At 50.5% G+C, this 26,690-nt stretch overlaps 1 protein-coding gene across 13 annotated transcripts in view; it reads right to left on the bottom strand.

Annotated features, from left to right (window-relative positions):
• The window catches only part of SSBP3 (single stranded DNA binding protein 3), a 181,949-nt gene that overhangs the window by 56,420 nt on the left and 98,839 nt on the right, over positions 1 to 26,690 (bottom strand). For 3 of the 13 annotated variants that reach the window (XM_065522134.2, XM_065522144.2, XM_074006100.1), the window contains exon 1: positions 15,364 to 15,511. The exons of the other annotated variants lie outside the window; for them this stretch is intronic. The gene's annotated coding sequence lies outside the window, so the exon portion shown is untranslated. Of the gene's footprint in view, positions 1 to 15,363; positions 15,512 to 26,690 lie in introns of those variants that run through there. 13 annotated transcript variants of the gene reach the window in all.

The following is a 26,690-nucleotide window of genomic DNA, read 5'->3' as shown; positions in this document are numbered from 1 at the left end:
TAATACACTGCATGCAACAAAATGAACAAACAGACCTGGGAACAAATGCACCCGGTTTTCAGCACTGTCACCTCTACTAGTAAGTGGGATGACTGTGGGCAAGCCACTTGAACTTTCTGAATTTGCTTCCTGTAAAAAATACGATAGCTGTTGTCCCACCTCCTCACCAGGACTGTGGGGGATAAAATAACAGAATGGGCTGTGTTTCGTAAGCTGAGACAGCTCTGTGAATCTAGAAACAAAGAAGTACAGGGCATACAGTGGGTGTTGAGCAGAGCCAGGTGAAGAGAATGGGCAAGCTGCATGTTACTTTTCAAAATGATTCTGCTTACAGAAAAACAGCCCTCTCTGCAAAAGCTGTCCTGCCAACCATCCTATAACGTGTTTGTAAGTTTCAAGCATCTCCAGAAATTAGGATTGCAGATCTCCCCATTACCGAGGTCTGAGGTCATGGGCCCCTGCCTTGCCCCTGCCTCACCCCTGCCTGGCACTATCTGAGATGGGGTCTTGTGGGGGAATCGCCAGCTTATCCATTAGCTGCATTACTGTTGGCTGCATTATTGTTTCTCTGTGGTCAGTTGTTCTGTGAAAATGGCAACTTTTTGTGATTAACAGCCAACAATCACTCCTCAGCAGCAAGAGCAAAAAACTTGTTTTAAAAATGGGGGGAGGTAAACACCCATCTACATTTTCTTCAGGTTCTTTCAGAGACTGGTGTTACCTTTAACAATTTCATTCTTCTTATGTACCATTATTTAACCAGTTTATTTTGTTTGTTTTTAGAGACGGGGTCTTACTATGTTGCCCAGGCTGATTTCACGTGATCCTCCCACCTCAGCTTCCCAAAGTGCTGAAATTACAGGCATGAGCCACCACACCCAGCCTATTAACCAATGAAATAACAGGCATTAAATCTCAGTGTCTGCTAATCTGGTAGTTAGTATCCCTTTGGTATTTGGTATCCGGAGTTACCTCTTAGGTCATTACCTTTTGAAATGGTTTGCATTGGCCACTTGTAGATCTAATTTCATGGCAAATCATTCATGTCCTTTGTTATTTGGGTATTTGACTTATTACATATTGAGAATCTAGAATAAGGGTAAGTTATAATTAAAAAAAAAAAAACCTAAAAATTATTATTATTATAATTAGAGACCTGGTCCCCAGGCTGGAGTGCAGTGGCCCAATCACGGCTTACTATGGCCCCAAACTCCTAGACTCAAGGGATCCTCCTGCCTCAGCCTCTCAGGTAGCTGGGAATACATGTGCACACCACCATACCCAGCTAATTTTTAAATTTTTTTGTAGAGATGGGGTCTCACTATGTTGCCCAGGCTGGTCTTGAACTCCTGCCCTCAAGCAATCCTGCCACCTCAGCCCCCAAAAGTGCTGGCATTACAAGTACGAACCATCATGTCTGGCCTACAAAAAATTTTTAGATAAAAACTTGAACCTGCGAGTGCTTTGTTGCCTTATTTATGAGGCTCCTTCACTCTAAGATATCATTTTCCTATGAGATCAAGAGTGAGTCAATGGTTCTAGGAACTGGAGGTAGTGGGTAGTCCACGGTTCTTTGAATGCAATGGCCAGGGTCACCATGGTTCTAGTAAATGCACGGTGTAATTCTCTGAAATGTGGGGTGGAAGACGGAGTTTTGCTGTTCTCCAATGAAGAAGGACAAAAAACCAAGACCATGTTAGCAGTGACTAAGGGGCAGGAAGCTGAGGAGACGCCTTTATCATTTAAAGCTTCTCCAGTAGCAAAATTAAGTCGTCCCGCAGTGCTTAAATTTGTGCCTTGAATTTTGATAGTTATTGCTGTTCCCCTTTGATTATGAAGCAAACATGTGCTCATAACAAAAAAAGGACAGAAAAGTACGAAGAAGAAAACGAAAAGCAGCAACCAGTGGTATAGGGCAACAAAAGAGTTAAGAGGTTGGGAAAGGCTCAGAAGTAACTTGCTCACAAAATCTAAACCAAGGTACCCTCCCCCCAACCATATTTATGAACATTACACTGAATCCCTGTACCAACGCTCCTGCAGCTCAACGGCCGCAAGGCCTGTTTCTCCTGTCTCTGAGACCCAGCACAACGTGAGGCATACAGCAGGTGTATTGGCAGGATCTAGAATAAGGGTAAGTTATAACTGGAAAAAAAAAAAAAAAAGCTTAGAAATTATTATTATTATAATTAGAGACCTGGTCCCACAGGCTGGAGTGCCGTGGTCCAATCATGATTACTACGCATATTGTTCAAAGACCTGCTCAAAGCTGACCGTCTGGAGCCAGGCCTTTCCAGACTGCAGGAATCGGCCTCTCCTGATGGTTTCCAACTTTGAGCTGGAGCTCCATTAAGGCACTCAGCAAAGCATCTCATGAGTTTTCTCTAACAACACAAAACCAAAACCCCTGAAAACCCTCGTCATTCACCGAGGCCTACAGCATGCCAGGGCTGTGGTGGGTGCACGGGCTAGAAGTCCCCGTGGAAGAAGAGAGAAAAGAACATTGGATTCAGAAGCTAGAGATCTCCTAGCTGGGAGCCCATGGACAGGGCCCTTTCTCGTTCTGGGACTCAGTTTCCCCATGTATCCAATGATGGGGTTAAAGGAGATGACCATTAAGGCTCTTTTTCCAAGCTGCTCTCCCCAGCTAAGTCTACACACCTAGGGGAGCTAGGACTGGAAACAGCAGCTCTTACATGAACAGGACAGCAATCCTCTTTCCAGGGGACCTGGGTTTTAACTCTTCCCTGTTCATTATAGGCCATTTTGTGATCAAAGATTAAAAACTACCTAGAGACCTGTTACCTGAGTCACAGATAACAGTGACTGACATTTGGGTTCCAATTGCCCAGGCCTTCCTCACCAATGCTTATCCACTTTTTGGACTCGAGAAAGCCAACTCAAACAACCCATGCAGTTTGGTAACTCCCACTTTAAAAAACAGCAACAACAACAACAACAACAACAACAACAACAAATAAAGCTAATTTAAAATTCTTTTTTAAACAGAAAACAGGCCTTAAACAGGGTGATGCGGCCCATTCCAGCCACCTGCCGCCTCTAAACCTATAGTCAACTTGAAAATTCCGAGGTGCTTTCCCAGAGCACTGCCTGAAGTTCGCCATTCCCAGTCAGGGAGACTTGCGAAGAGGACTGATCACGGGTACATAGCCATGGGGCTCAGGGACTGCCCCTGCCTCCACCCCATCCACGCTCCAACGGGACAGACACATGCCACTGCAACTAGAGATCCCCCGCAATCCCACTCCAAAAGGACACCTGAAAACCTTAGCACCAGCCCCGCAATCCCACTCCGTAAGGACACCTGAAAACCTCAACACCAGTCTCACCCCAGGAGATGGATATTCCCCCTCTACCCTCCAGGGCAGAGAAGCAGGGTTCAAACCTGGGGCCCACCTACGGCCTCAGAAAGGTGCTTCCGAGAGAAAGTGCCTTGGAAACCAGGCTAAGGAACAGAACTTTCTGCTCTGGGCAATGGTGGGGGACTTCTACTGTCCCACCTCACCCTGAGCCAGGCACACTCACGCTTGCTCAACAAATCCCAATACCACCAGAGTACCCCAAACTACAGGAGCAAGTGGACCTGACAAGTCCCCACACTCCCAGTGGCCTCTCATCCCACCTACAGAGAGAAGTATCTCATAGTAGGCAACAGTGTTCATGCTTTTCCTTCAAGAAGCAATGGTCCAGGGGCATTCCCTGCAAGATACTATCTTCTGGCCTCATTTCAAGAACCCCAGCTATCCTCACTCACAAACTAGCCTGGGATCCCCCCTCCAACCCTCTCTTTAAAATTAGTTCTAGGCACATGAAGCTCCTGGAAAACTGAATAAAAACAAATGCTCAGAGGGAAATGTGGGACTCCTGCCAGGTTGGCCAACCCCTCCTGACTGATTTACAAGGCTGCAAAATGGTACTTTGTTCTGCAAATCCCCTCCCCTCCTTGCCCCGCCCTAATACTCAGGCCTTGGCGTGCAGCAGCTTGGGGGCCACATGCAGAACTGCATGTGCAGACGACTTCCTAGACTGAAACTCAACACAGGCTGTGTGGCCCAGGGCCCAAAACACCAGGGGGTGGGAGGCGTGTGCTGGGGGTGGAGCCATGTGCTCAAAGCTGGGAAATGGAGGTCACTTAGGGGAGCTTGGGGCACTCCTGTGATGACTACATGCAGAGAGCAAGTGAGACAGGAAGCCTCCAAGTGACGCCTGTCTGGTGGCCTGGGGAGGGAGGGAGGGGGGGAGGGAGGGAGGGAGGGAGGCTGGCACTAGTTTCAGCAAGACAGGGGCTTCTGTGCAAACTATGGAGTAACCTGGGTCCCTCTGGGGCCAGGTTTCCCAGAGGGAATTTCAGCAGCATCAACAAACTAACGACACAAATCAGGAATGGAAGCGACTGGGGGAATGTCATCATCCAGATGGAAAGGCCAAGGCGGACAGAATTGGGGTTCAAAGAAGGGAAGGGGACAGGAAGAGGATTCCTGGTTTCATATGCAGACCACAGAACAGAATCAGTTTTGGAGAACAGGGGCTCTAATTGTGCAGCTTGGAGAAAACAGAGCTGTTGCTACGTGAAGAGGCAGAACCAGCTGACGTTAAAAATAGGTTTGGATGACACACAGGCGTGACACAGGATCCCTGCCTTCAAATAGTCAGGGGGCCACGGTGTGGGAGGAGGGATGGACGTGCCTCCTGGCACCAATGGATGGCCCTGGGTCCAACAGCAGATGCCCTGAGCTACAAAAAGCCTCTTGGCTGCCTCAGGAGGGGGCGGGCTGTGGTAATTTGGGGTCACTCTCAGTTGAGACATGGCACAAACCATATTAAAAAGGGATTGCCATAGGACCCACCACCACCTGGGCCTGGGGATTATTAAGACAGAAGAGCCCTGGACTGAGGGTCCCAGGATCAGGATTCCAGCTGTGGCTGCAAACCACCTACTGTGTGATCTGATCAGGCCTTTCTGTCCCTGGCCTCCACACAAGGCAGCTGGGGTCTGCTGCTCCAGTGACACTGTGGATGTCAAACGAGCTCTTCAGCAAGCAACCTGAAAAGGGCCACATATAGACAACAAAAGCCTCAACCTGCCATCAGACCCAGATGAGGGTGGTCCTGATACCTGAGCTTCTTTTACTAAGTCCCAGCTCACATCTGCCACCTGGGTACGACCCTGGAATGCAAGAAGGGCTGGAGAAGCAACTGCCTTTTCATTTTGATCCTATAAATCAGCGGGGGTGGGGGGTAGTATTTATTCCCCAACATCGCTGGGAAGATGTCATTTGTTTTCCTGGTAAGGAAACTGAGGCACAGAGAGGTGCACTATTTCAAGGTCAGGCAGCTAAGTGGCTCTAACGTTAGTCCCTCTGTGCTTCCACCTTGCATCTTGGGTTCAAAACACAAAACCACAGTCCACTTTGGGAGGCTGAGGCAGGCAGATCATGAGGTCAGGAGATCGAGACCATCCTGGTTAACACGTGAAACCCCGTCTCTACTAAAAATTCAACAAAAAAACAAGTTAGCTGGGTGTGGTGGCGGGCGCCTGTAGTCCCAGCTACTCAGGAGGCTGAGGCAGGAGAATGGCATGAATCCAGGAGGCGGAGCTTGCAGTGAGCCAAGATCCAGCCATTGCACTCCAGCCTGGGCAACAGAGCAAGACTCCATCTCAAAAAAAAAAAACAAAACACACCACAGTCATGTACTGCCCACCCCTGTAGTTCCCAGGAAAAGTTATGTGTGCTTTGACTCTTATGAAATAGCCGGCACTTCATTAAACACAAGAGAAGCACAATCCATTCCTGTGTTTGAGACTGTCTATACGTTTTGTGCTTCCCCAAGTAGCCGGACCTAGCTCTGCTCTTTCTGACAAATACTTCAATGAGTTGGTGTGTGTGTGTGTGTGCACATGTGTATCAAGGAATGCAAGATCCCATTGAAGAGTCTGTTGAATCTAACTGGCCAATTACCCTGGGAGGAGGAGAAACAGGTGGGGGCTGGGGGGAGCTGTAAAAAGGTTACAAGTGCTTTTTACACACTGGATGCATCAGCAAACACTCGCTTCTGGGGCCACCCAGACTGCGCTGTGCTCACCAGAGCCGATAACAGGGCGCGGGTCTACCCCGCAGGTCAGGAGGATGCAAGGAGTTGTGGTGACACAGAACTGAGGGACAGGGAAGGTGCTCTGGGCAGGCACTGTGAGCGGGGATTAAGGGGATCAGGGAGGCTTTGTGGAAGAGATGGTTCTTGAGCTGGGGCCTTAAAGAACGGCAGGACTCGAGGATGCAGGAGGTGATACAGGAGTGAGAGATTATGCTGTCATTTTAACCCTCCCCGGGCACAGGGCCTCCTGACAGCCTCTCCTTAAAGAGCAAATCCCTCCAGGACGCCACCTGCCCCCTGCACCATCTCCAGGATAGGGGGTGGGCGTGGGGCTTGTTCACTTTCCCTCCCCCAGGATGGGGGGGCTCCCCCACAGGAGAAGGGCCAGCCACCTAGTCAGAGAAGGCTCACTGTCCCTAGGCGGTCCCTTGTGACCCAGCTCATGGTATGGCTCATCCAGTCTCTCTCCCTCCATCCTCCCAACAATCCGCAGTCACTACCAGAACACAGAGGCTCTGAGGAGTAAAGGGACTTGTCCAAGGTCACATGGCCGGAAATGGGCAGAACCAGAAGTTAAGCCCAGATCTGCTAATACCACAGCCCCAGCTCTTGGCCATACCTCAGCTTCTCTGATCCAAGTTTCAGAATCAACACTTAAAAGTGGTCACCTGCAAACAGGTCAGGGCCCAGTTCTTCCATTCACCAGGGGTTGAGTCCTCAGATACCTCACTTTACCTTCTGTGCCCCTCATCATTTGCTAAGGAAGGGAGCCCCCCTACCCTCTGTGGGGGACATGGGAAACTTAAATATGACCCTTAGGTAAGGTGCCCAGCCAGGCTCAGCCAAGGTGAGGGTTCAGCAACCAGCAGCCCAGAGCCAGAGACAGCTCCAGGCAAAGGACCACATGCTGACGTCCTAAGATTCCCTGACCACAGCAGGCTGGGGATGGGGAGACAAAAAGGGGCTGAAAGCTGTGGAAAGACTAGGCCTTCTGATGGACAGAAAAGCCGCGCTTCTGAGAAGGGGCCTCTCTCTTCTTAGTGGCCACCTTAGGAAAATACTATTTCTTTTTTTAAAAATGAAAGAAAGGTACCACAGTAAGAACATTTCCCCCAAAAAAGGAGGAAGTGAATTCCCTGGGCTGAGAAGTCTGAGGCTACCATACTGCCGGGCCCTGCCCATTCATCCCAGGAAGCACCCGGCTTCTTCTGGGGACTGGATCAAAGGTCACTGTTTGGTAAGAGGTGAAGTCCCATGTATTTAATAATTAGTACCTGGTGAGAGAGTGGATCCCAGCCAGCACACCCTCCTCCACAGGCAGATACCTCCCAGCTGGGCCACATGGCACAGGGCGCAGGTCCCAGGCGTGTGCATGCAAGACAAGGAAGATTAAGGGCTAGAGGTCCCCCCCAGATGAACACTACGGAGTGGATCAACAGCTCAGTATTTGTACAACGTTGATTTCTTCTTAGAGAGAAATGAGCTTCAGGCCCTGGTTTACACCATTAGCAAAACACACACACACGCACACACACACTTCCCACTGTCTTAAAGGAGCTACTTACAACCACAAACATGTCATAGTAGGCCAGTGACAGCTCCTTAACAAGAACACTGGCAGTTGCTTCTGCAAAGTGGAAAATTCCCTGGCGTGGACCCGCGCACACGCTCAGTTCCAATGACAACTTAATCCTGCCAGGACCGAGGTGTGCAGAGAACAGAAAACCACCCGCTTCTAGAAACTTTATTTTTTTAAGTTTAAAATACATCATTAAAGGCAGGGCCCTCAGAACATCTTTCAAGGATGGGAGCCCACACTCTCCTCAGTAAGTATCAAATTTAGTGGGGACCAAGTCACTTTCCCTCACCTCCTCCTCTGCTGTGACAGGACACAGTCTGACAAGTTCACCCAGGTCCCCCAATGCCAGGGAAGGGGCACATAATTCAAACCCAACACCTCCTCTTCCGTGTAAATGAACAGCCGGGAGTCCTTGAGCTCCTCGGGCCAGAAGGGAAGGCAGTGAGCAGTGGACCACCGTGGTCTGCACAGCCGTCCCAGCGCACAGTTGCCACGCAGGCTCGGTGCTGAGCAGATGCCGTCTAAGCCTTTAAAGCACGCGCTAATTGCGCTAATTTAGCTAACAGTCTCTGTTTCGTCCCCCACCCTGAGTCAACCAGCGTCCTTTGGTACTGCTGGAGAGATGCAAGCTGTTGGCTTTAGTGTTATTTTGTCAGCCATTAAACGATTCATCGGAGTCATTAATTGATTTATTACTGCTGCCTGCTCAGAGAGTTTAGCAAATAAAGAATGATGTAGGTCACAAAGCAAAGGAAATTGGACCCAACAACACTACGAGGCGCTGGGCACTTAGAGTGTCTGCTGCTGTCCATTCAGGCAGCCCTCCACACCCAGCTGTCAGGCAAGGAATAGCGGAGATGGTTCTCCTGCCTGAAATCCAGGTGCCAGGCCTGCATCCTGCTCAGGCACCGGTGCTGCCAATGGGGAACCTCGTCTGGAGCCTCTGGAAGGCAACTCTCGGGCATCTGCCAGATACAGCTGAGTAGGAAGGGAGAGAGGCCCACACTGACCCCCTTACCCACCAGGTGGGCGCTGAGTAGCAATGGCTCGGCCTGCAGCTGGGCCCTCTAGTGTTCTAAGAAGCCAAGGACAGACCTCTCAGCCAAGACTCTACTCCCCTGGAGGTGACAAGCTCCAGCCAGGCCCTCCCTTTCTCCCCTGCACAGCCTAAGGGAGTGGGAGGAATGCCACAGTTGGTGCATTCACAGGTGCCTCCTAATGCCTGGCCTTTCATGTACTTATCTCTGATCCTCTCAACAGCCCTATGGGGTAGACCCGCATTATCTTCCCTGTGTCACAGAGAAAAACACTGAAGCTCTGAGAGCAGAACAGCCAGAGACCGCATCGCAGGCCAGGAAATGGCGGTCCTGGGATTCAAACCAGGTCTACCTGACTTTAAAATCCACAATTCTTCCCCTCTACCAAATTCTTCAGACTGACACAAGAGAGGCCTACAACTTGGCCTTAATGAAAACTCTGACAGAAACTAGCTAGGTAACCAAGCGCAAGGCAACCCCCTTCCCCTCTCAGAGCCCCAGATGCCTCATGTACAAATGACAGGGTGGGTGAGCCCCAAAGCTACAGGAAGGGATGAGAGTCCAGGTCATGTCCTTCTACGGCCCCAGCTGCCCTGGCCACTGTGAAGCCTCATGTCAGTTCCCCCAAGAACGCTCCTGTGTTGTGAGCGAGGCCCTGCATGAGCCCTCTGAGGTCCCCTGCTGCTGTTCAAACCCCAGACTCCAGGGTGCAGATCCAGGAAGGTTTGCTGCACTCAGACCAGACAGCAGTGATCCTCATCCCACCCCAATCCCAGCCCTCAGGGCTCTGAACAAACGAGAGAGAGTGGTGCCAAAGCAAGGGAATGCTAAAGCCTCCAAAAGGAAAATTCACCAGGTCATGTATTCCATGTGCGTGCGCACATGTGTGTACATGTGTCTGTCTCTGGGGCAAGAAGGGTAATATCGCCGGTACCTGATACCCCTGGGAACCAAATACAGCCATTCCAGATGTCTCAAATTCTAGCATCACAGTTATCAGCCCCTCCACAAGGCATCACATCCCCACCCTGCCAAGTGGCCTTCTAGAACAGAGCCTGGCACGCTCTCAGAGGAGGCTCTTGGAGGATGGTGGCTGGATGGTTTGCTCCAAAACTAATACAGAGGGGACGAAGAGGTGGTTCAGGCACCCACCAAGAACCAGCCTGCTTCTGACCAAGACACAGCACTGGCCTGCAACCCCAGTCTGTGGCCTGCTAAAGTCTGGTTGGAGCCACAGAGCTGAAGGGCAAAGCGGGGCTGCCACTTTGGAGCTCACTACAGATTACTTGTTGGGCGTCTACCAGGTGCACAAAGCAGGGCTTTCTTGTTTGCACCCACCAAGAACAGGGCCAGAGCACCCAAGAACACACACATCACTTAGGATCCCAGTGAGAGATCTGCTAAGGGGGTGGGGCCTAGGAGGATCGGAGGCATGCAGGCTGGTCAGAGGCTTCTGAAGGAACACGGGAATTCATCTACTGAGAATTCTGACCCAAGTTCAGCTTCCGAAACAAACACGGGACTTCTCATAGAGGTGGTCCATCCCCTACTCATACCACCCATCCATATGGTACTGAAAACACAAAGGAAGGTCTTTATGAAACATGTATTGGGGTCCCATTCAGAGAAGAATAACCTATTATTACTTACACATATTTAGTACCTAGCACCAGCTTACAAAGGCCTTTCTTTCACACATATTTACAGCAACCACCCTCCACACAGGCAGGTTCCTCTCTCTGCAACACTCTTTCTCCGTAGTCAGGCCTGGGTGATACCCTTTCGTCCTTTATGTGTTTCTCAGCACAGTGTTTGTCACACCTGACTGTTAATTCCTTATTAAATTAGCCAGCTATCTCCGAGGGATGGGGGCAGGAATGGTGTGCACAGCACGGGGAAGATGCTGGCTCAGTAAATATTTCTTGGATAAATAAAATTCTTGCAGAAATCCTGCTTTTCCGCCGGGCATGGTGGCTCTCGCCTGTAATCCCAGCACTCTGGGAGGCTGAGGCGGGTGGATTACCTGAGGTCAGGAGTTCGAGACAAGCCTGGCCAACATGGTGAAACCCCGTCTCTACTAAAACTACAAAAAAAAAAATTAGCCAGACATGGTGGTGGGCACCTGTAACCCCAGCTACTCGGGAGGCTGAACTGGGAGAATCCCTTGAACCTGGGAGGTGGAGGTTGCAGTGAGCCAAGATCACGCCACTGCACTCCAGCTGGGGTGACAGAGTGAGACTCCTCCATCTCAAAAAAAAAAAAAAAAAAGAAAAAGAAATGAAAAGAAAAAAAGAAATCCTGCTTTTCAAGAACAGTCACCAAATCTAAAAGGTCAAACTCTTAAGACTAGCTATCTCAGTCACCTTCCATTAACTTACCATTTGGCTACATCCAAACAACTAGCCCCTCCCCTCCAAATAACAACAACAAACGAAACACACACACCCTGCCACACGCTGTTCCCTCTGCCTGTAAAGCCCTGGCAAACGACTTGGGCAGGCCACATCTCCCAGAGTCATTGGTCATTAAAATAGAAATCATCCTTGTATCACCCCCTCCCAAGACAATGGGAAAGACAGCTTCAGCTAGTGTCTGGGGAAAGCATTTGTAGCTCCAAGGAAGGACAAAAGCAATGAGAGGGAGTGGGGTGGCCTCACAGAGCTGGGGCCCTGTTTTCATTCCCATGGTGGAAGACCAGGCCCAGTGGGCTGGGCACAGGAAGGGGTTCAAATGGCCTCTGTGGGTTACTGAGACCTAGTAGCCTCTCCCAGTCCTCTCGGCCAGCCTCCCTTCCATCTCCAAGATGAAGCCTGCTATTTATACTCAGACAGGTTGGATTCCCTGGCCTCTCTGAAGATGGCTGTCTGCTCCACTAGCCTAGGGAGCCACTTTCCCATGGGCTTTGGCTGCCCACCACTGGTGGGGCCCAGAGACAGCAGAGGAAAAAGGGGCTGGGACGCAAGCTGAGAACAGCAGGGTGTGGGGTACCACCCTGCGATACCCTCCTCTACTTCCCTGAAAATGCATCCCACAAGCAGAGGCTCCTCCACCCAACTAGGGACTGCCCCTTACAGCTAGACCCTCTAAGCCACAGATTTATAGCAGATATGGTTTTTGCAACCAGAGACAAACCACAGAGCAAGCCCTGAGCTCATGCGGGAGGAATGCATCACCCCCAGCCTCCCCTCCCCGTCCCTTCCTCAGTCCCTCACTTGACATGAGATGAAACTTGAGAGGGGTAGAGAGAAGGGGAGAGTGGAGAGACCAGGATCTCTACAGCCCATCAGGGCCCCCTGGCCGCATCTCTACTCTGCCCCAACCCTGTGCTGATCATGACCTGGGAATGGCTCCAGCCCCTAACAGATCAAGTCTCAGGTTCCTCACCACTGCCTCCACCCCGGTCCATGTATCTACCTAGAGAATTCCCAGTTATCCATCAATGCCCAGCTCAAATGTCCCTGTTCCCAGTCCAAGTGAGTACTGAAGTCCCAAGTAGGTTCATGAGCTAGAACTCAATACTAGAAGTCACAGTTTCCACCTGTGTCCCTTTCATGAGGCATCCCATAGAGCATGCAATACCAATGGCCTCCTAACCAAGCAGACAGAGCACTAGATTTAGGGCAGGAGCTCCAGCTCTTGGGCTCCCTGATCAATTCAGAGAGGCAGGCAATTCACCTCTGACTTGAGCTGCACCCTGTAATACAGGACAATCTCCGGGTTGACATGAGATTTTTTAAAAACAAGGAGATAATGAAAGGGCTGTGATGTCATCTCAGCTTCTCTTCTCTGCCTCCCATTCCAACCTCCCCCTTTTCTCATACCCTAAGCTTCAGCCACAGGGGACACTAGCTGGTCCCCAGCCTTTGCCCATGCCCTCCCCGCTTCCATCTGGAATGCCCACGTCTCTGCTAGTTTCTGCCATTCTAACATATCCCTTAGGCCATCCTGGACACAAGGCAGGATGATTTATTCACCCTCCAATCCCACATGAGACTCTATTTTAACTCTTCCAGCATTTTCTACCTGGTCTTCTTATATAGACAAAGGTTATCTCCCTGCAGGACTGTTGGTACCAAAAAGTGGAATCCAAATATTTACAATGTCTACTATCAATAAACATCAAATGACCGGAGACTGCAAAGGAGCTTCCTGGACAAAGCTAGGCCTGGTTCTTCTGGGATATTTCTCCCTTCTTCCTTATTTGTCTGCTTTATAAAAATGTAACTTTAAGGAACAGACCAGATTCTGGTAAACCCAAATGTCAAAAGGTGAAAAAAGCAGCCTAACTCCCAAAGGTTCTCTTGTCTCTCTCCTCAAACAACTGTTGGAAGAGACAAACACGAAAACCTCTGGAGAGATCTGAATGGGAATGCTGGTTCTGTTCCTAGCCTGAAACTTGCAAGTCAGAGATAGCACAGCAGGACCATTCTTGACAAGGTCCCCACTTTGCTGCAAATCTGGCCTAAGGCGGTCTGTTTTCCTTCTATTTTTGTCTAATTCCATTTAAGGCCATTGCCATGGTCCTCTCTGTCCAAAGCAGGAATTATTAATTTAAATTTGGGCCTTCGGACACTTCGAATCTACAACCACAGTACATGAAGGAGTCCCACAGCCAGGCTGGACAGATGTGGCCTCTGGTCCATACACCAGCGGAATCTGGTTTTCCCAAGATGTCTGTGCCTTGGCTGTGTCATCTAGAAAATGAGGATAATAAGCACTGCCTGCCTCACACGATTTGTGAGGGTCACGTTTCTGCTGCATCCCCTGGAACAGTGCCTGGCACGCATCTGTCAGGTGCTCCAGAAATACTTGCCAAATGGGTATTCATTCTAAACCCTCTCTACCTGTTCTCCCCAAGGATGGCCTGTCCCCTGGGGACCAGCTGGGGACCACTCTCCTGCAGAGCAGAGTCCCAGAGCCCTGCCATCCCTGCCCCCAAAGCCTCCTGGCTCTGTGTCCCAGGAACAATAATAAGCCCTACATCCCGAGACTCATGTAGGCACCAAAGGAGGCTGATCTCACTTAATCCTCCCAACAACCTCCTGAGGTGAGTGAATCCACTCCTTTATTTTATAGCCGACCTATCTTGCTGGTGACACGAACAGTTAAGTGTCTTGCACAAGGTCACAGTTAATGGATGCTGGGATTTTTCTTCCTGGCTGGATCCAGACATCACAAACTCACATACCACCCACCACTACCTCCAGTGGGAACCAGAAGGAAGATTTAAGTCATGGAAGGGAAAGACCTTAACCCTGAATCAGGCCCTTTGGGTCTGGCACCAGTTTGGGACAGGAGTCCAACCTGAATTTGCCTATCTGTAAAAAGAGAAGCCACCATTCCCTGCCTGGCCTCCCTCACAACAGTGGCATGAAGCACAAATGAAGAAACAGACAAAAAACTGTCTGAAGGCTGGGCGCAGTGGCTCACACCTGTAATCCTGGCACTTTGGGAGGCTGAGGTGGGCGGATCACTTGAGGTCACGAGTTCGAGACCAGCCTGGCCAACATGGTGAAATCCCCTCTCTACTAAAAATACAAAAATTAGCCAGGCGTGGTGGTGTGTGCCCGTAATCCCAGCTCCTCAGGAAGCTGAGGCAGGAGAATCATTTGAACTTGGGAGGCGAAGGTTGCAGTGAGCTGAGATTGTGCCACTGCACTCCAGCTTGGGAGTCAGAGTGAGACTTTGTCTCAAAAAACAAACAAAAAACTGTCTGGGAACAGAAGGGCAACACCACCATCCCCATCACCCTGGACAATCAAAGGAGCTGGGAATAAAGATGCCACACGAGAGCACTGGGTGAGGAGTCAGGCCTGGCTGGCTGCCCCCAAAAGGCCCTTCCCTGTACCTATAAAACAAAGGGAACGGATTCACTTCCTGGTTTCCAAGCCTGGTTGCACATCAAAATCATGTAGTGAGCTTTGCAACACCTAAGCTGCCTGTCTTCCTGAGGGGGCAGGGATCCAGCTTCTGGGAGCTCCTGGACCAGATGTTCTATCAGATCCCTCCTCGGTTCTGTCTCTGCCCTGACCCCAGCAGGGGAAACAGATTCCAAGTTATGGGGACGGCTGGGCCAGATGGGCAGGCCTCTTCTGCCCCCTCATGCTCCCCAACCAGTCTCCTAGGAGGCCTGCAGGAAGCCTCCGGGTGCAGGTCAGGGCTTCAACAGCCACCCAAACAGGTACGGGCCCAGATTTAATTGGCCTCTTGGTTAAGCTTTCTAATCTCATTAAAGCTGCCTCCATCAAGCAGATCGAGGCTCTCAATTGAATCACAGAAGAGCACTGCCCCGCCCCACTGTAAGCTGATTAGGTCTGGGGAGGCCTAGCTTGGACCCCTCTCTGCACTACCATGCCTTACTGTCACACGGAAGGCACGAACCCAGACTCACCAAGAGGGGCACACTGACGAGGGAGCAGCAGGCAGGAAGCTCAGGGAAACAGTCTCAGCAAGGGTGTGGTACCAGACCTGCCTACCCCCACCACTCTGGGGAGCCAGTACTGTCCCCAGGATTTTCAGTAAACACAAACCACAGAGTAATCTGATTTCCTATCTTATCAGTGTGCAGTGCCAGAGGCCACCCGGCTCCAGCAGAAAGCTGCCTTATGGGCAGAGTGTGAGACTCACAGTTACCTCTCCAACTTCTTTTCGTAGCTTTAGAGCTCTACTTCATTCAGATGGGAAGGAGGCAGCAGAGGGGTATGGTGTGGGGCCCAAACACCTGCGTTCCATCTTTGGAAGAGAGGACTTGTCTTGCCACTCACTCTCTCCCTGACCCCTTTCTACCTCCACAAGGAGCTACACTGCGGCTCTTCTCCAATCCAGCTCCTGGACGTCAGCTTCAAAAACACCATGGTCAGCGTGTGCAAACAGCCCTGAGCAAATACGCGTCGCCCACTTCTCCATCATCTCGCTTTATCTAAATATATCCCAAGGAAATAACTTGGCAGTGATGAGAAATTCTGCAGAGGCTCCAAAGTAACAAAAACAAAACACACACACACACACACACACACACACACACACGAGCTCTGTTCAAGGTGCCACGCTGAGCTGAGGACAGACATGGAGATACAAACACCCACAAGCGACAACCATCCAGGGTGTGCTGGGGGTTCAGTCCCACTTAGGGTTCGTGCTTGGTTGTTATTAATATTTAATAGGAAAGACAATATTTTAGAAGAGACAGGACTCTGTGCAGGTTCCAGGCCAGGCTAGCACGGATGCCCTGTCCAAGGGAGATGTTAAGGGGGCACGCCTAGCCAAGTACACACACACACCCATCCCACACCCTCCGGGACTTGCTGCAAGACACTGGTATTTTCCGCTCCACTTGCCAAGAATGGAGCCACCCTGCCCTGCATGCTTGATCCTCAAACTCCTGGAGACAAAGGCGGCAGTCACGGGGCTGTGCTAGTGCACCTCAGGCACTGATCCGATGTTCCCGTACCCACTGCCATTTTCACTAAAAGGGACACTAAGGCCTAAAGCAGGAGACAGACATGCCCAGAACCTGGCCAGGGTCCCTCTTATTCCACCACGTTGTCAACCTTTGGATAATTTGGATAGAGGTGGCTTTTTTTTTTTTTAAATGCATTCCACAAATCCAGGCTATTCACAATCACCCCCAAGCCCACCCTTGTGGGCACAGGGCACCATATTACTAGGAAAATGTCTGAGAGTCAAAGGGGCTATGGGCAATCCCCCAAATCATGCCAGCTCTCAGCAGGCCGGCCCACTTTCTCAGGTTCCACACAACTACCCCAGTGCCTGCCTTCTCCATCTGCCATCTAGACATGGACATGAGGCCTGGACCACTACATCAGGCCCCTCACTGGTTTATTAGCCTTAATCTACTCTACTTCTTTCTCCAAACAGATCAAACCCAGATCACTCACACTACAGGCTCACAACTTGAGGATTTTCTGCTCCTTGCCACACACCAGCTCAGCCGAGGCCTTCAGGACCTGGCCTGAACAAACCTCATTCCCAGCTCCACCCACATAATTCCTCCTCCCCTGAACACTGCATGTCTTTTTAAGCTTCTATGCATTTGTACAGATTCTTCCGAGACACTGGAATGCTCCTATCACAGTCTTCCTTCTCAGTCACCAATACCAGAAAACTCAATAATCAGAGATACCATTCAATCCTAGCTATTTAAAGACAAGAAAATGAAGGCCCAGAGAGGATAAGGGAGTGCCACAGAAGATAAGGTTAGCAGTGCTGGACTTGTGGCTGGCCAGAGTCTTCATCGACTCCCAAAGTCCTCAAAGACCCTCTCCAACTCACCAGCTCTACAGCAAGATCAAACCCAGGAGAAGGCCACTGAGGACCAAATATCCAAGAAAGAAGGCCCTTAGGGAGTTCTAGAGGCAGCGCAGGAAGAGCTGGCCCGGGGTCTCAGGAGGCCAGCGGAAATGAGACACATGCATGGGCCTGGAAGCCCAGAGAGTGGAGAGTATCATCATGTCAGTTCAGCTCAGGGGCCCAGAGCAGGTGCTTGGGGAGGACGTGCAGAATGACCAAGAATGGTACCTGGCACACGGAGACACTCACACTCGGTCAACATTTGCTGTTGCACACATTAATGACACAAATGGCCAATGACAAACCAGTGCAACACAGAGTACCACACAGGCCTGTACTCAGCTCCGGGATCCCAAAGAAAGGAAGGATTATTTCTGCCGGAGGGTGGGGCGGTCTGGGACAGCTTCACAGAGCGGTGACATCTGATCAGACACCATCTGTTATTTTTCTCTAATTGTTCCACATGTGTGAAATTTTGATTCTCAAGCTAGAACGTAGACTCTGAGAGGGCCAAGACCATAGCTGCTTTCTCTGCCTTCACCTACTCTGTCTCTGAAATGCCCATTCCATGGATGGGCTCCCAGTAGATACTGAAAGAACTCCAAAAAGAGCAATGGACCCCATTTTTTTTATTTCAGAGAGAAGGGCAAAGCAAAAAGTTGTTTTCCCACAAATCTGCTTTACCTTGAGGAAGTTACCTGAACCCCATCAGGAAATCCAGATATCTACGGGCATTTCCAACATCCCAAATGCTGTGCCCCTGGTGTGGCATGTAAGAGATGGGCACTCTTAGGATGTCCTGAAATCTTCCCCCATCTGACAGGTGGCACTGGGTCTCCTAGACAGCTTATCTACTTCCCCCTTCAACAACCCTGCAGGACAGGAATCAACATCCCCACTTAATTGGGAAAACTGGGGCTCAGAGAGGTCACTTGGCAAGGTCATGAGAAGACCTGCATCTCATCTTTTACCACATCACAATGCCCATAATACTAATTATCTGCCAAGAGTTTTCCACAACAGAAGCCTCACCTGGACCATTTGGCAGGAAGGAATTAATGCCCATTCAGAATCTCATCAACAATAAAGTGGTATTGAAGACCAGCAGCAGCAGCACACCAACTTCGGTTCAGCAGCACAAACCAACTTAAGGGGCACACTGTACCAGGGGATGTTCACTCATCCAGACTGTGCTGTACCCCGAGTTTCTGCAGACTGTGCCCCACTTTTGTGAGGTCTCAACATCCCCCACCCACACCCAGCCACATCCCTGTTTCCATAGGGGCCCAGAAGAATGCAAACTCCAGTCACTCCCTTTCTTGTTCGGATAATGGCCACTTCACAACTCTCCCTGCCACGCGGGGACCCTCGCTGCTCCTAAGGCGCATCACCCTGAAGAGGCGCTCAGGCCAGGGAGAGAAGAACAAACGGGAAGGGGGATGGAAAACACACACAACAGTAAGCTCCAACCCAAACAGAACTAATCCATTCAGAGCCAAGTGAGGCTGAGCAGATGGGAAGCTAGGCATCCCCCACCCGCCCGCCAGCCTGCCACCGCCGCCACCACCACCACCCCAAGTTCCGGGGCCTTCACCACAGTGGTATAATTACAAAGGGTGACCCAGCCACATGCTCCCGGGGCCACCCCTGCTCCCAGGCACCCACAGGCACCGCCTTCATCTGGTTTGGGTTTAGAATCCTACCCGAGCCTCCCCCAAATTATGTGTGCAAAGGCAGGAACACAAACACCCCAGCCCTGTGGCACCAATCCCTGGGAAGGATGAAGACAGAGGCACGAACTATGCACTCCTCTCTGGAACTCCAGAGGGCGGCTGGTGGTGGGGAGAGGGGGTACCGGGACCCCCATTCTTTCCAGCCTGGTGCCTGCCACTCCCACTCAGACCACCGCCCCACGTGCACAAGGACACCTTCATTCTGTGTCTGTCTGTGTGTCTTCCCCTCCAGCCTGTAAGCAGGAGGACAGGAACAGGACGGCCTCTCTTCCTCACTGTGGCACCTACCCCCTGCCCCCGGTGTTAGTTAATGTAGACAAGGCTGTGCAGAATGTATTCTAATATCTGCTGAATGAATGCAGCTCACGACTCTTCGTATAATTTTTTTTTTTTTTTCTGAGATGGAGTTTTACCCTGTCACCCAGGCTGGAGCGCAGTGGCGTGATCACTGCAACTTCCATCTCCCGGGTTCAAGTGATTCTCCTGCCTTGGTCTCCCAAGTAGCTAGGATTACAGGCGTGCACCACCACACTTGGCTAATTTTGTATTCTTTAGTAGAGATGGGGTTTCATCATGTTGGCCAGGTTGGTCTCATCTTAGCATAATGTTGATGTGTTTACTCCTTTAATATTTGCTTTTTTCTCTAGCTTTTAAGCACCCTGAGGGCAGAAATCCCACCTGTCTTATCCATCATTCCCTCCCCAGTAACTGACACTCAGTGGGTGCTCAATAAACACTTGTTGTGGCCGGGCGTGGTGGCTCATGCCTGTAATCCCAGCACTTCGGAGGCCGAGACGGGCGGATCACGAGGTCAGGAGATTGAGACCATCCTGGCTAACACGGTGAAACCCTGTCTCTACTAAAAACTACAAAAAACTAGCTGGGCGAAGTGGCGGGCGCCTGTAGTCCCAGCTACTCGGGAGGCTGAGGCAGGAGAATGACATAAACCCGGGAGGCAGAGCTTGCAGTGAGCTGAGATCCGGCCACTGCACTCCAGCCTGGGAGGCAGAGGGAGACTCTGTCTCAAAAAACAAACAAACAGGCCGGGCGCGGTGGCTCAAGCCTGTAATCCCAGCACTTTGGGAGGCCGAGACGGGCGGATCACAAGGTCAGGAGATCGAGACCATCCTGGCTAACACGGCGAAACCCCGTCTCTACTAAAAACACAAAAAATTAGCCGGGCGAGGTGGCGGCGCCTGTGGTCCCAGCTACTCGGGAGGCTGAGGCAGGAGAATGGCGGGAACCCGGGAGGCGGAGCTTGCAGTGAGCTGAGATCTGACCACTGCACTCCAGCCTGGGCGACAGAGCGAGACTCCGTCTCAAAAAACAAACAAACAAACAAACAAACAAACACTTGTTGAGCAAAGGAATAACAACTCACTGCTCTGAGAACACTGACGTGGTATCACCCAGTGGAGGAATCTCCACCACATTAGAGGATGTCAGGGCTGCATGGGGGCTCAGAAACCACCTGCTCATTTATAACAGGAGGGAGTATGACGTGTTTGTAGCTGCAGACCAAGTCAGTGCAGTCAATGCAGGACTCGAACCCAGGCCCCAGCCAGGCTCTTGACACCCAGCCATGCCCTGGCAGTGCTAGGCCCCGTTGGGGGAGACAAAAGACACGAAAGATGGCGCCTGTTGCTCAGGAGAAGCAGGTGATCTAGCGGGGCAGACGAGACAGACACGTGAAACAATTAGTGAACAAGATAACTGCCAGGCTAGCGGTATTATATCCTGATATAATAAAGTACACGCTGTACAACACAATTAGAGACAAGAGGCAGGCACACCGCGCTAATTACACAGCACAAAGGGTGAGCTCACAGGAGCCATGGGGTGCTGGTGCTGCCACAGAAAGCTCTGGAGGCTAAGAGAGCAGAGGTGAGCTTGGGGTGGGGGCGCCTCTGCCATGCAGCCTCTCCTGACTATCTCTCCGTCCTTCTTGGCGCTCCTGCTACCCAGTCCCTGTCCTAGATGATCCCTTCTGACACTTCTGACACCTCGCTGCTCGTGTTCGGGCAGTTTGTTATCGACCCGCCTAGACAGTCAGCCCAGGGGGCAGGGGGCAGGGGGCAGGCCCTGGCACCAAGCCAACCTCTGGCTCATTACTTCAATGTAAACAATCACCCGAATTTCCCCTCACTATGCGCTGGGCTCTGTGCTGAGCCCTTCCTTGCACTTATCCCGTTCAATCCTGACAACACCCTATGAGGTGCACATAAGCTCGGAGGGGGAAGTCACCCACCCAAGGCCACGATGCCCAGAAACAGCAGTCAAGAAACTGCATTAAACAGGTTCACGATGCTACAAATCTCGTGCTCTTAAATCTTTACACCCACACGGTCCTGTATGGAAGCCCGAGACACAAGCAGCTACCAAGTACTTGAAATGTGGGTGGTTCAAACAGAGATGCACCATAAGCATAAAATATGTACCAGATTGCAAAGACAGTTTGGGGGGAAAAAGAATATAAAAGATGTCATTAATAATTTTTACACTGATGACATCTTACAGTGCTATTTTGAATATATTCGGTCATAATTAAAGTATATTACTGAAACTAATTTCGCCTACTTCTTTTTACTTTGTTATGTGGCTACAAGGAGCTCTGAAATAACCTGCACGGCCCTCAGTACATTTCTACCAGACAGCGCTGCTCCACACAGCAGTGCCTCCACGTGTTTGCAGAACGAATGATGGGCAGGATGGAGACAGAGGACAGAACGGAGAAGGTGGCACTTGTCAAGTTTCAGACAAGGGGAAACTTGAACCAAGATGTGGCAAAGGGGGCACTCCTGAGCCTGTGCAGGACAGGGGAGCCATGATGAGTTCTGAACACAACTGGGGAGCACTTGAGTCGGGCATGTTGGAACCAAACGACAGAAAATGAGGGGGCTTTGGCAATGCGAACAGGCGGCAAGGCTGTTTACCATGCTGAAAAGGGAGCTGGGAATGATGCCTCCATGAGACCACAGTGGCCTGGAACCAGTCACCTAGTGTCCTTCCAGAACATGACAACAATGCCTCAATTTCCTGAATTAAAGAGCTCTTTGGGGGACAGGAGTGGGCGGTGGGAGGGGGCTCTCCTCCAAGGAACAGGGCACCAGAACATCTTCTGGGCACAGAGCTAGCTGCATGCAGCAGGAGTGAAGGGGCTCCCCAGGGAAGAGAAGCCAGGTGAGGCTGAGTAGGGAGTTGCAGGTGATGGTGGGAAAAGGACACAGCAGGCTGGAGTGTGGAAGAACAGCTAACTCTGGCAGAAGGTCCAGTGCCTGCAAAGGCTGCATGGAGAGCAGGCGGTGAGAGGGCAGCAACAGGCAGAAGAGGAAGAAAGCACAGTCCAGCAGGGTCACTGGAGCCGGACCCCAGGTCGTTCTGCTAGACAGGGAACACTGCTGGTGCAAGGTTGAGGGTTGAGTTTGTGGATGCTGTCAGAGAACAGACAGGTGCCTCACCAGTGGAAACAACCCACGGCCTTGTAAAAAGCCTCTCAGCCGTCCTCTGCTGAGATGAGTTGGCCTACGCAGGGTAGCTGCTGAGAAGGCAATCACAGATAAACACATTCACAGAGCCTGGAAGACCACCACCCTCACTGACACCATGAGGGAGCGAGGATACGTGGGACCCGGAGCCGCTCTTAGTGGAGCATGCGCACTCCACCAGCATGCCGGAGGTCGTCCTCCACGCCAGCTGAGATTTACCATGACCAGAGAAAGGCCGAGCAGAGACCATGTATGCCTGGCGGGAGGCGTGGTGTGGGAGGCTAGGCCAGGGGTAACTAACTTCAGCTTTGCCATCGCTAGCCGAGCAACTCTGGGCTCTTTCTTAACTGAGTAAGATGGAAACCACCACCCTTTACTGCCCAGGGCCTGGACGAGGAATAAGGACATTCAGTAGCTATAAGTTTCCCAGCACAGACCCAGCCCTGCCCTTCCCAATATCACTGGTCCTCCAAATGCCTCCTTTCCCTTTTCACAGCACCTGCCTAGCACACTGGCCAGCACATGGTAGGGGTTCGTTAAATAGCACATTTTCTATTATGAGACATCACAGCTGAGGAAATACCAACTTAGATCCATCTCTGGCTGGAGTTGGAGTTCAGGAGAGCAGAAAGTTTACCTAACTGAGCAATCACAGAGCCAAGGAACATTTTCAAAATGGAAGAAGGTTTCAGGCTCCAGGCCACTGGTTTCCTTTGCCAGACTGAGCAATTGGGAGCAATGGAGAAGAAGCCAGGGGACTTGAGTTTGGATGCCATTATTTAGTTATTTTTCTTTAAAAAAAAAAAAAAAAAAATAGAGACAAGGTCTCACTATGTTGCCCAGGCTGGTCTCGAACTTCTGAGCTCATGTGATCCTCCCACCTTAGCCTCTCAAAGTGCTAGGATTACAGGCGTGAGCCACTGTGTCCGGCTGAGTTTGGATTTATCATAAAAGATGCACCATAGGTGGAAAGAAACTTTCGCTTGGACTGGGGGCTCAAAGATGGTCACTATTATCTTGCTCTCTGTCTAGCAGACGTCTCTCCCTGCTGTCAGTTTCACCTCAAGACCAGTTACTCTTATCTGCAAGCTGTTTCCTATGATGTTGTCTTCTACCATGATACCCTCCCTGAGTCCTCATTTGTAAAAGTAGTACTAACTTGCAGGGTCCTGGGGAAATGCCACATTTCTTGGTAGCCCTTCCCAGACTTCCCCCAGCTGGAGGTGCTCCCTCTCCCATCCTATCCCCAACTCCTTGCACACTTCTAACCAGACTGGCAGCTCCTAGGTTCATTTCTTATTCCTCCTGCTAGACTGTAAGCACCCCTTCCACCCCCTATCCCGCAAGACCCAGTCTTGCCTGCACAGCACAGAACCCACTGGGCCCCTCCCAAGGAGTGAGTAGATATTACACGCTTGCTAAGTGAAAGAATGAGAGAAATATGATAACGCACAGCTTGGTGTGATAAGCCTCAGGCTGGTGTCAGCCTTGTGTCAAAGAGCACATCCACTGGAGAACAGGGGACAGTTACAAATCCAAACAGGCGTACGGTTTCAGTCCAGGACACCAGGCTCATTACTGGCAAAGACTGGTTATATGAAACCCGATTGTGCAACAGAAGTAAAAAGCCTGGCCACACTGCAGCCTCACCTGAGGCCATCTTCAACTCTCACCTCCGTCATCCCTTGCCTGAGTGGGAAAGCTGCTAGCTGGGTACACCAGGGTCAGGACCCTGCATTTCTTAGGAGCTGTCACTGGTATTATCATTAGAAAGAAAATAATAATAGTAAACATTTTTTGGTATTTCTGTGTGCTGAGCGCTTCATGTGATTGCCTCTCTTAACCTACCTTGATACCAATCCCAAGATATAAACATAAAAACCACCTCACAGGCCAGGCCTAGTGGTGCTCATGTATAATTCCAGGAGTTCGAAACGAACCTGGGCAACATAGCAAGACCTGATCTCCACAATAAAAAAAAAATTTTTTTTTTTTTTTTTTAAAATAAAAAAGCACTTCCCAGAGCAGGAAACTGAGGCTAGACTGCCCAGGATCACCTGATGTAGTGGGCAGAGGTGGCATGCACTTAACACGAGGCTTTTTCTACAACTTTCCACAAGGACCCTCCAACTACTGCTTACCTTGACTTTCAACCTGGAGATTCTAAAGGCCAAACTATGAAGACTCAAGCAGCATTCCAGCTGTCCCCTGCCCACAGCCTCAAGGAGGAAGGCCAGGCCTCGACAGGCCACTTAGGCCCTACTACCTGGGCACCCTACCATCCCATTACTCAGTCAGACTGTGCTCCCTCTACTTCTGCCTTCTGGCCCTAGAGCCCAGGGGCCCAGGGCCTCTTCTGAAGGAACCAGCTCCCCCCTGTTATAGCCACACCCCCACTATGGTCCCATCATCTTACACTATGGTCTTCCAGCAAACACCTGCTCTACTCTACTCCCAAAACAGCTCCAGGTCACCTTCTCTATCAACTTTTACATCTACTCCCATGCACCCCGACCCAGGGAGAACCAACCTCTCCCTGTCTCCCCTAGCCTGGGCCAGGACTTAATGCTGATCTGGGCCCAGCACAGAGCATACACTCCCTTACTATGCTGTGTTTAACACTTTCTCTAGCTCTACTAGTCCTGGGTTCCTTGAGGGCAGGGACCTTGTCTCAATTTATCTTCATATCCCTGTCAGAGGTGTATGAACCAGAGCAACTCCATCTTGAAAAGGAGCTGGGTAAGATGAGGCTGAAACTTACTCAGCTGCATCCTAAGTCACAGAATGAGACAGGAGGTCAGCACAAAATACAGGTCATAAAGACTTTGCTGATAAAACAGGCTGCAGTAAAGAAGCCGGCCAAAACCCACCAAAACCAAGATGGCAACAACAGTGACCTCTGGTCGTCCTCACTGCTACACTCCCACCTGCGCCATGACAGTTTACAAATGCCATGGCAACATCAGGAAGTTACCCTATATGGTCTTATAAAGGGAGGCATGAATAATCCACCCTTACTTAGCAGATGATCAAGAAATAACCATAAAAATGGGCAACCAGCAGCCCTCGGGGCTGCTCTGTAATAGAGCAGCCATTCTTTTATTCCTTTACTTTCTTAATGAACTTGCTTTTACTTTGCACTGCAAACTTGCCCTGAATTTTTTCTTGTGAGAGATCCAAGAACCCTCTCCTGGGGTCTGGATTGGGACCCCTTTCCTGTAACATCCCTAGTGCTTGTAGAACCATTAAGCCATGTTTTAAAGCACAACTTCCAGCGAAACAACCCCCAAACTCCTCACCAGTGATGCTCTTCAATAACTAAAATAACAAAGAGGCTGGGTGCTGACATCTGTAGTTCCAGCACTTTGGCAGGCCGAGGCGGGCAGATCACTTGAGGTCAGCTAGAGTTTGAGACCAGCCTGGCCAACATGGTCAAACCCTGTCTCTAAAAATACAAAAATTAGCTGGGCATGGTGGCGCACACCTGTAATCCCTGTCACACAGGAGGCTGAGGCAGGAGAATCGCTTGAACCTGGAAGGCAGAGGTTGCAATGAGCCAAGACTGCACCACTGCACTTCAGCCTGGGTGACAGAGCGAGACTCAGTCTCAAAAACAAAAAGAAGAAGACGAAGAAGAATAGGATAAGCCATTGATCACCAAGGAAAGCAGCGATTTTTCCAAGGTCCGCTCTGAAAACTAAGACTCTTTAAGAATACCTGAGCTTCAAGTCAGTGACTCCCACCTCTCCCACAAAAAAACAATACCTAAGAAAAAGGCAATCTCTGCAGGTGGCTTGCACAAGAAAAATCTCACTGATTTGCAATAATTAGGGACAGGAGACAAAAAGATGGTCTAACTTAACACTGCAACAAAATCATAATGCTCTTCTGATGAACTGGGGCATATGTGCATACAGCTTTAGTGACTCAGCAGGGGTCACTTGTCAGTGGCGCATCCCATGCAGGCAAGCAAACCGACACACTGATTTCAGGCAGTTTAAGATTATCAAGCAGGTTTTGTAATCTTCCCACATCTTATTAACACCACTCATTTGCTTGGCAAACCTGCCCTCTGGTCTTGGACTGAAGGACGGAGGCACGAGCCCTGCCCTGAGGCCAGTTATAAATTTCAAACTGAACCACCCCCAAATAACACACAAGTTTTCCAAGTAGCCTAACGAGAACTGACGATGCTGAGTTGGGCCAGCCCAAGTTGACACTGGTGAGTGAAGTTTTTAGCCGAGCTGCAGTAACAGGATAACCAAGACAACACAGGCATCCCTTCTCTGCACAGCAAAGGCAAATGAAGCTGGTTCTCAAACAGCCAGCCTTGCTTTGGACTGATAAAGGCAGACTGCACTGTGAGAAATCATTTGTCCTTTGCACACAGTCAATGAGCTTAGACAACGCCAGGCAGTCAGAAAGTTGGCTT

This window comes from Macaca fascicularis, chromosome 1 (assembly GCF_037993035.2).
Source record: "Macaca fascicularis isolate 582-1 chromosome 1, T2T-MFA8v1.1".
Classification (NCBI taxonomy): domain Eukaryota; kingdom Metazoa; phylum Chordata; class Mammalia; order Primates; family Cercopithecidae; genus Macaca; species Macaca fascicularis.
Note: the sequence above shows the minus strand (reverse complement) of the source record. Positions and strands in the feature narration are given on the sequence as shown.